Here is a 15425-nt window from a genome sequence, read left to right as displayed (position 1 = left end):
GATGCATGTGTCAAGCCAACTTAGTACACCAATGCACTTTTCTGTTCTCTGTGTGTAATGGTAAAAGTAGTAATAAAATAAAATATAATAAAATACCTGTGCTACATTATCTCTCTTAAAAGATCAAGGATGTTTTAAGACTCCTTAAGCATTTGTTCTTATTCTTGGACTTCAGGCATTTCTCTTGAAAAGTAGCCAGGCGAGGCATGTTAAGTTTGCTATGTGCCTGCCTTAAAAGAGAGAAAAAAAACCCCTCAAGTGGACAAGGCTTTCAGTGTCTTTTCCCCCTCCTCCCCCTTCCTATCCTAAAGTGAGAGATTGAAGGTGGGATGAAATTTAGCACCCAGTTAAATTGTTAAAGTCTTGAGCAAAGGGTGCTTGGCCAGCGGTGCTTCAGTGTTAATTCATTATGACTACGTTCCTTCAATTGCATTTTGGTGATATACCCCCATTTTGTCATCACAGCACTATTGGGCTGGGTGATTTGCCCAAAATGAGCTTCGTGATCAAGTAGTAGGGAATTTGAACAGAAGCCTCTTCAGTCACTTTGATACACTCTCTGCCACGTAGGCTCCGTTTTTCTGTGCCCCTGGGCTGCTTGAAAAACTATTGCTCGTTTGCTAGTGTAGAGCAGATCTACCTCCGTCCTCCTGGCCATAAATAGTTGAGTAGAATGTCCCTTTCAGAGGCAGATTTTTTTCCTTACTGGGTGCAAAGAAGCATGGGATAGCCTGTTCTTTTCAGCGGAGAGGAATGGCAGTGGTTTGCTTCCTACTGAAGTCTCTACAGGTGAGGCGAATGCAGGAAGAGACTGTTGCTGTTAGGAGAAGTAGGTGTCTGATCACACCCACAGATAAGGCAGGAAAGGATTGATTGATTGATTGATTGATTGCACTTATATCTCACCTTTCCTCTAAGGAGCTCACACTGTTGTGTATAGTTTTCCTCTTCACCATTTTTATCTTCACAACAGCCAGGTGAGATAAGTTAGGCTGAGAATGAGACACTGGCCCACATGGCTGAGTGGGGATTTGAACCCTGGTCTCTCTCAGATCCTAGTCCAACACACTAACCAGTGCATCATGCTGCCTCTCTAAACTTTGTCCCATTAGGTCCTTCCTGGGTGCTTTGACTCTTAAACAGAAAAGAAACAAAGGATTAAACTTGCTGTTTCTTTAGGTGTGCCTGAGCATAGCTTGGGTTTTATGTTGCAAGAATAGTAGAGTGAATGCCAAAGTGTGCTGTAATCTCCAAAGAAAATAAAGATGTACTAGCCTGTTGTTAATGTTTTTAATACATCACACATTTGAATAAAAAGCAAGGAGCCAGCAATGGCCTGTTTAACCCAGCAAATGCGCTTGTGTGTTTTCAAATTGTGTATATGTGCAATCCGCAAGAATCCCGGGAGTTGAGGAATGTCCCAAAAGAGTGATAGAAGTCACACTATTAGTTGCTTTTTTCAAGTCCTTCTCTTTTGACAGCTGTGGAAATATCACCCCGTCCAGACAGGAGATCTCTGCCTCTTTTGGCATGGATACCTGGGTGTGAACAAGTTAATGATCCATTGGAGTATTAAACACTCCAAGGTTTATTTTTCCCTGAGGCCCCAAGGGCCTCTGAAGATGTCATGATAATAGGATTGTTAGCATGAGAAAAGGCAATATTCTCTCCATGGGTTCATTTTAGGGAGATTTGGCAGTGCAACCTCCTAACCTTGGCTTCAGCCTGATGCCAGTTGGTGAGAAGGGTTGTGATCCTCCTAGCAGTGAAGGGTTATTTATTCTAGCATGGGCAGGCAGATGGAATGGCACATTTCCTCTGCTACACATTGAAATGTAGATTATTTTAGTAAGTAGGGTACACTGAAGCTTTTTTTTATTATTGTTCCTCTATTCAGAAATCTCTCTTTTTTAAAAAAAAAAAAATTGACTACTTGTTAGCCAGTTACAATTTTCAGTGCTGCATTTCAAGACACTATATTTGTAAATTAGTTGCATTCAGAGTAATAGAAGGTCAGGTCTTGACTTAATCTGAATTTGTAATAATCAAGAGTACCCAAAAGATTTTAATATGCATTGGAGAAAATATGTTGGTGCATTTTTGCATGGCTGTTGCTAATCTCCCCTGTGCCTACAGAAGCCGGCTGGAGACAAAAACCTGCATCTCATTTTATTGTCCTACTTTGACTCTGGATGTATATTGTCCAGTTAACTTTGAAAAGAAACCCATTTTGAAAGAAAATTATTCCAGTCTACTTTAGAAGGCAGTATTTACATATTACCTTTAAGGAATGGTTTATAACCATTTCCGCCATCACCTCCCAAATGCTTGTCCTCCTCTGGTGGATCTTTTTAACCAGTATGAGAGGCATATTGGGATATGGGAACATAACAAGGGGTGTGCCCAAGAGTGGCAGTAAGATCATGGTGGGCGAATCCAGTCTATTTCGAAGCTTAGATAGAATCAAGAGAGCTTCCTTACACTAGTAGGTCAGATGAGATGATGTGGCACTCCTTAATCTCTGAAAAAAAGCTTCATGGGTCTGAGCAACTAGGAGTCCTGTTCATTTTGGCTACCTTTGCCATGCTTAGCCCTGAAATTCACATGAGCCAGATGGGGCAAAAGTAACTTGGCATGGTGCTGCAAGATGTCCAGACCAGAACTCCAGAGTTGAAGGCACTAAAATAAAATGTGATACATCCTGCTTTGAACTTTTTCAAGAAATAAGACTTTTTTTAAGGGCAAGAGGGGAAGGAAGACTCTTGTCAAATAATGCATTGTGTTGGATAATGACACAAAACATTGTTGTCACCGTACCAAAAAAATGTTAACATCCTGAGTAAAGTGCTTGTTACTGGTTTTTTTGGTTTTTTTTTAAGCAGACCATTTTTGGGTCTGAATACTCAGAAGAGCTGGAAAGCATTTAGAATATCCCTGAGAGATGAGTGTTCCTTGGCTGTAAGGAGAGGGGTGTGGATAAAAAGCACTGTACTGCGGGAAATGGGTATAATGACACTTTTTCCTACATGCAAGCAAATGGCCATAAATCGGTCACTTATGACCTGTTCAAGTGCCTTTATATATACAGTCAGTGCTATTGTCTAAGGCTGGAAGGCTTTTAGGCAACTGGTAGACCTAGGATGTAGTGCATCAGCCACTTGGCTCCATTTGGGAGACAAGCCAGTCTCTCTGGCAATTTTCATTCCCCTTTTGAGCATTTGTTGTATTTTTATGTCTCTGTCTCTTCAGTGGCTTTATGATAAGACTGCTAGGAAATGTGTCACAGCAGCACACACCACCCTCATGAGGGATTGTAAGAGAAAAGCCATGCCTAGCTAACTCTGAAGGCTCCAGTCTTGGTCACTGGGTTTCCTTCTCCAAATCTGTCAGAACAAGAAAGGCACTAACAGCCAAGAAAACCTAAGCTGCCAACATTGATGCTGTGATGCAAGCCTTTCCTCTCTTTTATTTCTCCCTTCTGTCTTAGCATGCCTAGGGATTTCACATTTCTCAGTGGGATGTGAGAGAGGCACACAGCATATACACAGTACATACAGACCTGCAGAAAAATAGTGGGTTTGCCAAAGTTGCCACAAAATTTAGAAGTGGCAGGGGGAGGACAGAGGACTGTCAGCTAGCAGACCAGATGCCCTGCCACTGAGCATGTGCAGAGAGGAACAGCAGCAACCTCCTCTTGCCTCTCTTTCTGGGCAGTAGTGAGAGGTTGGAGAGAGAATGGCCAGTGTGAACAGTGGCAAGTATGGAGGCCCACATTTAAGGGGATACACAAGCCCCCCACCCCAATTCTGGAACTCCACACTGCTATTACCTGTGCTAATAATCATGACAGAAATGCACGCATACCTATAATTTGCATGCTTTAAAAAAATCATAATTAATTGTATGCTGATAGGATCATTCATATGAAAAGGGAGACAAGGATAAAGTAGCTCAGGTAGAAAACCGATCAGGGTAATCTAAAGAGAAGGTGGATTAGCTTTCTCATAATCTGAAACAAGTCTGCAATGCACACAGTCATTGCTGGAGTGGCCCAGTCAATGCATGTGGCCTTTCCTGAAGTTGCATTTGCGCTTAATAGCAGTTAACGGTGCTGGTAGATTCAAATTACTTTTGGACATGTCTTTTTTGGTTTTTGAAAGAGAGTTTTGTTCGGGAGGTAGAGTTTTGGCATATTTTATAGGCCTAAAATTCACATATCCTTTTCCTGGAAATTGTGGATGTCTTAACACTTCTCTCCTAACTCCATGCTGAAAGAGAGGCAGGCGAGAAATGTTTGGGTTCATATAGTGAGGTATAAGGGGACTGTGGCCCCCCTAGATGCTGCTGGACTATAACTCACAGTATTATCTGGACCCATTTCTGTCTGGTTTCAGGACTGGTCATGGCCCTGAAATGGTTTTGGTTGCCCTGCTTGACATTTTTCTTGACCTTTCCATGTCCTTTTATCCATTGACCACCCTCTTCTTTGGGAGTGGCTTCAGGAAGTAGATGGTGAGTCCTGCATGCTATATTTTACATCTGTTTGAAGCTGCTGGGAGCGATCCTCATGAGTTTTAGAACAAAATGGGACACCAGATTCTGTCTCTCTGTTCCATCCAGGAGAAGTGTTGGAGGTGGTGATGAGCTGGATGTGGGCCAATAAATAGAAGCGGAATCCTGATAAGGCAGGGATGTTACATGTCCTGAGTGCTCTTGACTAAGAATTGACAAAGAACTTGAGAGATGGCTGGTTCTGTGCAGGGTTGCAGTCCCCAGGAGGAGCAAGTCTGTAGTCTGGGCTACTCATGGATCCAACATTATTACTGGAGGCTCTGATGTCTTTAGTGGCTAGGAGTGCCTATTTCCAGCTCTGGCCACTTTTGGGCAGAGATAGTTTGGACGCTATGCTCCATGCACTCCTAGCTCCCATATTGGATTATTGCAATGCACTCTTGGTGGGGCTGCACTTGAAAACAACTGAGAAGCATCAACTGATCAAAAATGCAACAGCCAGATTACTGACTGGAATTTCATTTAGAACTCATATAACCCTTATTTTAAGAAGTTTCACTGGTACGTTGTGTGAAGAAATACTGCCTTTTGTCTGCAGCTACTACTATCAGTCAGTTTGTATTCCTTAGGGTTCCCAGATGCATATTTACTCTCAGGCAGGGAAAGGGCTGCTTTCCCTTAAACCCCCTCCCCTACGAGGTGTATTGCCTTGAAATAAAACAGTTTTGGGGTATGGTTACGGCATACTAGTATTTAGCTTTTTAGGGAAGCTAAATGTGCTCTTCATACAAAACAACATTACAGTTTTGTTGCTGTGTATTTTCCACCCAGATCTAGGATGTGGTGGCAGCCTGTTTGATGATGAACCAGGCTGTTTCAGAGTTCTAACTACACTGTGAAAATGGCTGGCTCCAATATCTCTGTATGCCATATACTGGAGTATATCTAAATGGAATTGTGTTGGCATCTTCAGATAACTGATCGAAGATCCTAGAGTTTTAGCCTGAAAGTCGCTTACCTTGTGCTTATTTAAAGTATGGCGCGTTGTCTTGTTTTCACAAGCTGAAGATTTGCAATAGGTTATTTTACAGTCTGCTTGATGCCTGAAAGAAATGTTCCACAGGTGAAACAATAAGAGAAGCGAAAAATCTATTCCCGCTAGCAGGGCTTTGATTTCAAAGCTGCACTAGCACAGTGAAGATCATGATTTTGTGTCAAACATGATGTTTATTTCAAAATAGACCTTGTAAGCCCCTTGATCTTGGGATGAGCTGAAGCTGATAGGGTTGTATTCCTTGCCAGAGGCGAACACTTAATTTTCTCAACAGCATGTAGTGGAATCAGCTTAAGGGTTAAGTGTTCTTTCCTTTTTTTATTTTTCAAGGTACCCAACGTAAAGTAAAAAAGGACATGCGCCCTTTGCTATTGACTGTCTTGTTATTAATTGCTGATAAGATCACAGTGGGCATGATTCACCAGTGACTTCTTCTAGGGAGGCCACTGGAGTTTTTTCTCAGGCAAAATTGAAGCAAATTTGAGGGTCCTCATTGGGTGAAACATCTGCAGAAGTTCAGAAGGCACACTCCAAACGCTTGTGATATTTCATTGTAGTATTGGCTGTGTAATTAGTACACAAAGAACAACATAAGCTACAGAAGCCAGGTTTTACCATCTATGTTATGACTAAAATCCACTTTAAAGAGTAGATTTAGGTAATTTGGAGCTTCCATCTCTGTCTGGATAACATCTGAGAAATAATAATTCTTTCAGCTTCCCTAGATAAGCCTAGAGTTCTTGGGCTCAAGTGGGAGGAGGTATTGCCTCCCGACTGAACCCTATTGAATCTTATTTAAAAATAGGAAGGTTTTGAACAATTGGAAAGTACACACTGAATTTTCTTCATAAGCACACACTTTCCCCACTGTACAGAGGGGTCAACTACTTCCTTGTTTTCCAGAATGGACCCCCCCAAAGGGCAGTGAAAACTTAAGTCCTCCACCCTCCACAGCAGGTGCCTGTCGTCCATCTGAAGATAGCTGCCAACATCTGGTGCAATTGCCTCTCCAAAAGCTGTAACAAGGGCCTGCAGTTCAAATGCAGAGAGAGCATCGCCTCCTTAATGATAACAAGCTGTTGGCTTCCCCTCGGAGATGAATTCATCTCACAGATGTTTGCTTAGTTTTGGCAATCTTATCACTTGTAGCTTTGGTGATTATGCTCAACTGGAGACTATTACTATAAAAGAATAGTTTGAACTTACTCCATTTCTGTGCTTTTTTGTTGTGTTGTTTGCTTCCGAAATATAATTTATATCATAAACGGTAATGTTGATCCCATTAGCCAAGTACCCTTTAGGACATCTGCAGGCCAGTAGCTTCTTGACAGTAAGCGCTGGTGAATGTCTTTCATCCATGCTGACATTTTTAATGTTCCCTCTTCAGCAATTCTGTGGTTTCAACCCTTTGTTTAACACTACTTTCTAAGCAATTACTTCCAGCTCCTCCTGTGAATGATCCTTATGACCCATGGTTATATATGTGTATGTTTTTGCAACCTGTGAATCACAAAGGATGCTCTGGCATCATTCTTAGGACAAGAAGGCTATTTGTGATGTTGGTAATGGTTATAAAGAACACACGCAGCTCTCTTAACATCAGAAGTTGCTTTGTTTTTTATATCGTTTGAAAACCGAGATAGCAATTTGGTGCCACCTAATAGGCCCTGTTCAGTAATCTTGCAACGCTTCACTTTTGAATCTTGCTTTTCAGGGCTCCCCCTCCTACACCCCCCCCCCATTTCAGTGCAGGCTTTTTGTTCAAGTGCCTGGGTTTTAACTCTAGTAAACAGGACCTATTTTTGGAAGCTTGTTTATGGGCCTCGGGTGACTCAGATGCGGCTGAAGAATGTGTCACTGATGGCGAGGTCACCATACATGTAATTTCTTGGCCCATAAATAGATATTGATCCAAAGAGCTGGTGACACCATTTTTGCATTGTAATACATTAGGGAGGGAGAACTGCAGGCCACGGGCATGTCCCCTGTCGCCCTTCATGTTTCTGCCTGGCCCCTCGCAACCCCCCCAAAGCCTCAATCAATTTGGTATAGTGCCAACCCTGTGGTCAGCTGCAGGAAGAGGTGTTTTATTTATTTATTTTTAAATACTTTATGTATTGCCCTTCAACCTACTAGATTTCAAGATGATTTACAAGGGTATTAGGGCATGACAGTTCAACAGTGCACATCACAAAAAATACTATCAGTGGATAAAATATAAAAAAAATATAACAATATCAGCCACCCAAATCTCAATAAAAATGTGCTCTTTTTCTGCCTGGGACCTAAAGATTAACAATGTAGGTGCCCCACAGATTTCCTTGGGGAGGATATTTATTAACCTGGGTGCCCTGGCTGAACTGTCCTCTCTGACATTGAAACCTGTCTTATATTGGATGAGAGGCATACATGGAGAAAGGCTGTCAGTCATTATAAAAAAGAGCAAAATAGCATCTATATGTTTAGATGAAATACATTTGTGTGTGCACAAGGCTTCGGTGCTTCACATTATCTCACTAATCCTTACAACAATCTTGGAGGGAGGGCCTTTGCTATTGCAGTATTAAAAATGGTGGGCTTCGTCTGAGAGAGAGAGTGGCATGTTGGAAGACAGTACAGCAAGTAATAATACTCCTGTGAGATTGGGGACTCAGGACCTCATCTTTTAACCACTACTACACTAAGGTAAGGCTTTCCTTCACAGAAATAATTATGATGTCATTTCGGGGGAGAACGTGAGTTTTTTCCTGAGTAGAGTTAGTTTAATTGGGGAGGCTGGTACACCTCCTTTGAGCTTGCAGCATTATAATTATGGAGACGGGCTAAATGTTAATGCCCATCATAAAGAATGTGCTGCTCTGAATGTCTGTTACTGATAATTATTTCTGATGAATAAACCAAAAGGACAAGTATGTGCGAAGTTCATATTGCAGCTTTCAGGTTTTATTATATGCTTCTCCTGAAGGGGCAATCATTGTGGTGCACCAGCTGGTTGTTTCTGTGGCCCGACACTCCCAGGAGATAGTTGATGATAATGCAAACTTGAACTAGCAGAAGTGCCAATGTGTTTGTGGGTATATTTATAGATACATTGTTTATCAGGTGAAGCAACCCTCCGCAAGGGGAGGGGGACTTAGCAGCTCTGCACAGAGGCATGAGCTCGTGGAAGGCGACCAACATCCTTTGTGCTTTCCCATTAACACAGTGGCATGTTGAGCTCCAGGTGTTGCCCTGCCTATTTCTGCTTAAAAGGGAGCAAAGCAGGGACAAGTATGCATGCTGAAAACAGAAAGGACCTATTGGCTACCAAGATCTGCTGGTGAGAAGACTTTTGCCTGTGGGGTTAAACTACATGTGCAATGTGGCATTTGGGAGGTTCTGTTTTTGTATGAGCCGTGCAAAGCCCCTTTTTTTAGGGTGGCGGGTCATAGTTCCTTTGAACCCTCCCTGTTTCCTTTCCTTTCACATGTGAACTCTCTTCCTCAGCACACACACCCAGGTCCATCATTGCCCCCCAAACACTAGGATTTTCAGTGTGAGTACTTATAAAACCTGCACCTGCCATCTTTGAAAAAGAATTCTCCCTCCTCTCACTGGAGAGAATGCCTCTTCTTAGACAAGGCCTTCTGTAATGCCTGCTTGCTGGCAGCATTTTTTATTTATATACAGATATAATTCATAGAGTTAATTAGCAGAGTAAAATTCATTACAAATTTATCAGCCAAGCTCTCTTTAATCAGGTGACAGCCCTATTCAAAAACTGGGTTTTAGAGCATTCTGAGCCAGGATTATTTGTGCTCTGACATGACATCAGATAGAAGGGGTTGGAAGGGATTTACATTCAACAGTACTCAGCACAGCCTTATGGCATGGTCACTTAACCCTTCGTGGCATTGTGCTTTTAGTGGGCCATGCTGGTTGTGGTCTGATAGCTCCACCCTACCTGCTGTGTGACAATAACTTGGTGGTGTTTTGGATCTATAATTTTAACAAAGGCATCATTACTTTTGCCAAGCTTTAAGAGTTGCTTATGGGTTCAGTTGTTTTCTATTCCAAATAGCCAAAAAAATTCATCAGAGTATATGGGGGAAGGAAAGTTGACCGCTGGTATTTGTGAACCTCTCTGAGTTCTACAGATGAAGGGCGGCATACAAATTTAGTAAATAAATAAAAATCTATGCAGCTATACAATTCCCTTACTACCTCAGAGCAAAAAACCTGGCTGTTGCTTGTTGCCAAGATTTTCCCAGATCAGGTCCTCTGATGCTTTTAGGGGAGACACATTGATGCAGTGTTTGGGAGAACAAGTCCCATAGATATGATCATAGGTTTGTATAATTTATGTATTTATTTATGTTAGCAATTATGTACCCCACTTTTTATGCTAAGGGCATACTCAGGATGGCATACAGCATATAAAAGTAGGGGAATTACAGTTCTGAAAAGAGCAGCAACTTATGCACAGTAGCTGTGAGAAAGCACAATAAAAAATACACCAGGAACAGGGAAATGAAAGGGGGGCATTGTCTAGGGGGCTCTGGTTAAAGAACGTTCACCAAAATAAAATGCTCTTAAGAGCCTTCTTAAAAAGGGTAGATAAACCTGATTTTTGATGCTGTTACATAATTTAGGCAGCACAATAAAAAACCCTCTTATCCCCATCTGCATCTTGGCTGGTGGTTGGGTGGGGTGTAAGGAGGAAAGAGACCAAGAAGGACCTAAAACTGAGTGAAGATGTTGAACAGGAAAGAGACTATTCCTGATAATTGGTTCAAACAAGTCACTTCTCTCACGCACACAAGGATATGTCAGCTGTTTGTCTGTCTACCTTTTAATTTGTCGGAAAGTGTGTTTTTTGTGTGTTCTTGCTCATCTCCACTTAAAACCAATGACAGCTAATTTTTGTCTGGCATAATCACGTGCATGTACTAAGTAGAACAGTATAGTAGAAATAGTATCTTTACTTAATTTATGTATGGCTGGAACATGGATTATGCAATTTGAGCAGAAAATTAGATAGGTTTATATTGCTTTGCTTTGTTTTTGTGATAAAGAACTTCGCAGACAGAAAATTACTCCCTGTTAAATTTTTCAGGTTTTTAACCAAAGATACGGTATGTCTTAGGAGATCCGGTATATATGTTCTTTCTTCTATTTGCATCTCATTATGGATTACTGCTGCGTGCACTTGGCAGACCCACTTTAACTCCAGTGTTAGATTTGCCCATTTATTTCTCTCTGCAGTTTAAGAAACCTTTTCCACGTAAGGCAAGTGATCTAATAATAGGCCATACTGTGGGAGTATTTGGCTGCCAGCAGTTCATAAAATCTGGATTCGTTTACTCCAATGGGTCTCCACTGGCCCCTCCTTGGCTCCCGAGGAGCTGATTGTGTCGGAGGAAGAAGAAAAAAGGCAGCGAGAGATTAAATGCACCATGATTGTAGATGCAAAGTGAATCAACACAAACTAGGCAGTCACTTATTTTTATTATTTTGGTTTGGTTTCTGGTGCTCTGGAATTTGACCTTGTCTCTTAATGCTGTGAGTTCCTGACTATCAGTCACGCCTGAGACCTTGTCAGGCTGAGTCGCTCCTTTCTGAGGAAGAGCGTTCCCACCACTCATGTGACCTTGTGACACTCGTGCTGAAGGTTGAGCATTCCCCAGGATGCTGGTGGTCTTTCCACACAGGGAATTTCAAGGGGAGGGTGTTAAGGCTCACATTGATTCTTTTAAGTGCTCTTTCATTCATCTCTTTTTACCTTTCCTGTGGCTCAGCTATTATTAGGAGGCTCTTGTTTTTGTTTCCATTGGTTAAGTATAGTGAAACCATCCCTACTACCTTAATCTAAAATATATGAGTGGCAGTGAGAGGTGATATAATTGCTTTTGCTCTCATTAATGTTCTAAATTTTCTCTCGTGTTCATGTGTCCTTGTAATCTCCAAAGAGTAAAAATTAACCTTTGCATTTCTCCCTGAAATCTTAGAATTCTTCTGCCAAGAGAATATTCTGTCACACCAGTAATAGTTCCAATGAAAATTTGTCTTCCTGCTGTTTTCTTTATCTTTTTTCTAAATTATCCTAAGAGCAGCCTGTGTTTCTCAGCTGTGACACCTAAACTTCTCCTCGCTTTGACCCTGTGCATTTTCCCTGATTGCAGGAGAGGAATAGGGAATCGGCTCTCTTGAACACTGATCCTTCCTAATTAGTAAATGTGGTGGTTATTTGGCCGCAACAGCTGTCTTTGACATAAGGCTCCAGCAAGTTCCAGCTGTATTAGACATCTTGCTTCAAGCAACTGCTGTTGAATGTGAGAGCTGCACAGAAGTAGTGCTGATCTGCTGACTACCTGACCTCACCAGTGCATTGTTTTCATACCTGTAAAGCCATTCGTTTTAAAGATTAAGAGGCTCCCTAATTATGGTCCTGGACCCATTGCTGCAATGCAACATAAGTTCAGACGGCAGCAGTTGCAAAGCATTTCCAAGACTGTATGACTGCAGGCCGTACGTGGGGCTTTGTATCTGAAATCGTCCAGCTCTGGAGTAGTCTTACCATTTGATCCTGCCGAATGTATAAAATGGCTTCAAGTCTCAGGAGTGTACTGAGATTTACTTAACATCAAAAATGAGATTTTCTCTCGTAAGCATGAAGACTGCCTGTTAGCACATCTTGCTTTTGTTCTGTTTCCTTGTGACTTTTTGCCTTACCAGATAGTTTATTTTGTTATAACTTTAAATAAATAAATAAGATTAATTGTGACCTATATTTTGGCTTTTCTTGCACCATGCTGCTCATGGAGTTCCCAAGCCGCCTTTCCATCCTAGCACTGACCCGATCCAGACCTGCTCAGCTTCAGAAATTTTGCTGCATCATGTGCCTTTAGCCCCAGGCTAGAAATATGGTTATGGAAAACAGATGTGTGTCGAATAAGCACTTTAAATGGTGTACCAGCTTTTAGTTTCATTGATAGGCAGCTCTCCATACCTTTTTAATCGAGTGCGTTTAAATCTGCTCAAGGGATGGACAAATTTGTCAATTTATGCATTTCTGTGCACATATTATGCACAATTTTATAAGTAGTCCCCTCCCCTAATATAATGCATTTTTGTGAATTATTTTCACTGATATGCATATTTTTATATACACAATGCCTTTTTGTACTCTTTTTGTTGTTGTTGTTGTTGGAGAGCCGTAGCACAGAATTTGGAGAAGGGTGAATCTAGCAGACCATAGCTACATTTTGGTTCATGTATTTATTGGTTTGGGAAGCATGAATTTGTTTGGGAAGCAAACAGAACAAATTTCTCCCCCATCTTTATTCTGCTGCGTAAAGGTAAAGGTAAAGGGACCCCTGACCATTATTCTGCTGCACAGAGATTGGTAATTTCAAGCCACATTTAGTACAGCAAAACTTGTCGCTTTAGCCTCCCACCCACCTACCCTGATGTGCTTATTTGACTTTCGATAGTTGAATTTGTGGGTTATCCCAGAACATGTGTACCTTTCTTCACTACAACATTTTATATCTGCTAAAACGATTACAGATTTTTTAAAAGACTCCCCTGTCAACTGTGGAGTGTTGTTGAGGGAAAGGCAGCTCTTAATTCTCTCTACTTCCCCTCGACTTTACTCCCTTCTGTGAGAAATGGCCTACTTAGTTGAGGTTCTTTTGATGCAGTTGGGTGAGGTCAGGTCAGGTCAAAACACTCGCAGTGCAAGAAATGCAGGAAACAGCTTTCTGCAGGATCCAAACTGTTTCCAGGCTGTTTTTTAAAAATGGTCTGTCTGTATATGTTAGTGTCTAAGTGGTGTGTGCGTGTGCGTGCATAAAATACATGTCCTGGTCTTCAAAAATATTTTCTTCCACAATGGCATATTTAAAAGTAAAATTATTAAAAACACCACAACATTAAAGCTCTAAAATAAAGGCATAGAGAAGCAGCAGAAAACAAATTTCAGAGGGAGTGAAACTATTAAAGGGTCGAACAGTGAACCTGCCCTCTTGGGGTTTTGTGTCTATAACTCCTGTGTAGAAAAGGCTGAACCTGAAGTTACTACTTGTTCGTCTGATGTCTCCTAGATGGTGCTGCAGCTTAATGCCACTTCACTGCAATAGTCTTTTCTCATTATTAATACACATAGGGGTTTTAAAAGATACAGGAGGAATTGAGAGACCCTGTTGTTTCTCCTGGACCTCTCAGAGACTTTTGTTATTATCCACCATGATGTTATTCTAGCTGGACTACCTGTATTATATATTGTCTGTATTAGGCATTTGTGGCCAGTTCCAGAAGGTGGTACTGAGGCATCACAGCTGGCTCCTTGGCATGTGTGGATTTTCAGAGGGTATTATCTTTTCCCTCATTCTCTGGGTAGTGAAACTACCCAGTCTACTTGTGATGTGTCAGACATTTGCTGGAGGACTGTGTGATATGCAGGGAGCTGTACGCTTCTTGGATCCTCTGCAAGATTTTGTAAGCAAAACTTTTGTTTAATGTTAATGACATTTTAACAATTAACTTGCAGAAGATTTGAGCGTTTGCAAAAGGGTACTGTTGTGATTGGTCCAGCAAATCTTTTAAAGATTTGCCTGTGTTATCTTGGAAAGCCCCATCAGTATGGGAATACTTCAGATGAAAGCAGAAACAAGCTTCAAGGTAGTATGTTTTAGGAGCTGTTTCGGCTTGAATTGAGAAGCTCTGGTCTTGTGCATGTCAACTGTGTGGTCAGCCACCTTGGCTACAGATGGGGTAGGTGTGGAGAACTTATTGGTTCATCAGATATTGCTGAAATTCAGTTCCCATCTTTTGTGGCCATTGACCATGCCTCCTGTTTAGGCTGCGTAACCAATGATAGTTTTGCCTGAGTGTTGTCATGTTCTCCAGTTCTGACCTCTTGTTTCTCAGTTCCTGGCTCCTGGTTCCCACTTGGCAGTTGCCTGTGGCTCAAAGCAGTACTGAAGAGGACTGACACAGTGGTGGTTGGCCATTGAAAGAAGGTAGAGTTGCCAATCTCTCTGCCCATACACAGAAGGGGGGGGGGTTTTCAAATAAGCTTGGGCATCCCAGTGAAGGTGGAATGGTCACTTTCTCCCTCTTGATTGCCTTTAATGAAACAGCAGTTCTCTGGTTAAAGCTCTCCACTCCTCTCGCACCACCTGTGCCAAGAGCCTCTAACCTCTGTAGCAAACAGTTCCCTGTCCCCTCTGTCCCATCTTAGCAAAAAGATGGTGCTTGTGATAAAACACAATGGCAAGGTGTGTTTTATATCTCCCCTTGTCCCTTATCCACCTCTGGTAGGATCACATGCGGTGACAAAGGCTTGTATTTCTTAGATGCAGCACAAGCCAGCCCCCCTCCCCCCCCCCCCCGGTAGCGGAATTTTAATCACTTAGATGCAGAGCCTTGATAGACTGAATCAATTTAATTTCTGTTGCTTGGGACTGGAAAGAACGGGATGGTGGCACGAGAGAAGGTCAAGGCAACTTACTGAGTAAACAGTTTGGTTTATAAATGTGTCCAAGAGATTCTGTCCCACCCCCAGTCTCCCCCTCTCCCACCCCTCTTTTGGTTATTTTTTTGTTCTTTTTTTTTTTTAAAAAAAGAAAATCTCATGCAGACAAAACAAACATGGCAATATCCCGAGGAACGCTGAAAGCCGGCGACATGGTTCTTTGCTGGAGGGGAAAGCTTATTAATCAAAGCACCAGCTCTGAAATGCTTGAAATGCCTTTTGAAGCAAAGGTCCTTCTCCCACTGGGGCCTATGGAGTCCTTTGATTTGCTCCCAAGGAGAGAGGCTCCTGTCCCTTTCTATAGGTGAGGGCTTTAAGGTGAAAATTTTGAAAGGTTTCCAC

At 41.9% G+C, this 15425-nt stretch overlaps 1 protein-coding gene and 1 long non-coding RNA gene across 43 annotated transcripts in view; one reads left to right on the top strand and one right to left on the bottom strand.

The window, feature by feature from the left end:
* Window positions 1-15425, top strand: part of MSI2 (musashi RNA binding protein 2) — a 413369-nt gene that overhangs the window by 139007 nt on the left and 258937 nt on the right. The gene's annotated exons all lie outside the window — the stretch shown is intronic.
* LOC307204498 lies at window positions 344-7022 on the bottom strand. The gene is made up of 3 exons (XR_013833716.1): window positions 6773-7022; window positions 5531-5615; window positions 344-1134 (listed from the first exon to the last, which is right to left on the bottom strand). It is a non-coding gene; the product is annotated as an uncharacterized lncRNA (long non-coding RNA).

Source organism: Podarcis cretensis, assembly GCF_951804945.1.
Source record: "Podarcis cretensis genome assembly, chromosome: 15".
NCBI classification, from domain to species: domain Eukaryota; kingdom Metazoa; phylum Chordata; class Lepidosauria; order Squamata; family Lacertidae; genus Podarcis; species Podarcis cretensis.
This window is presented reverse-complemented; position numbering and strand designations above follow the sequence as displayed.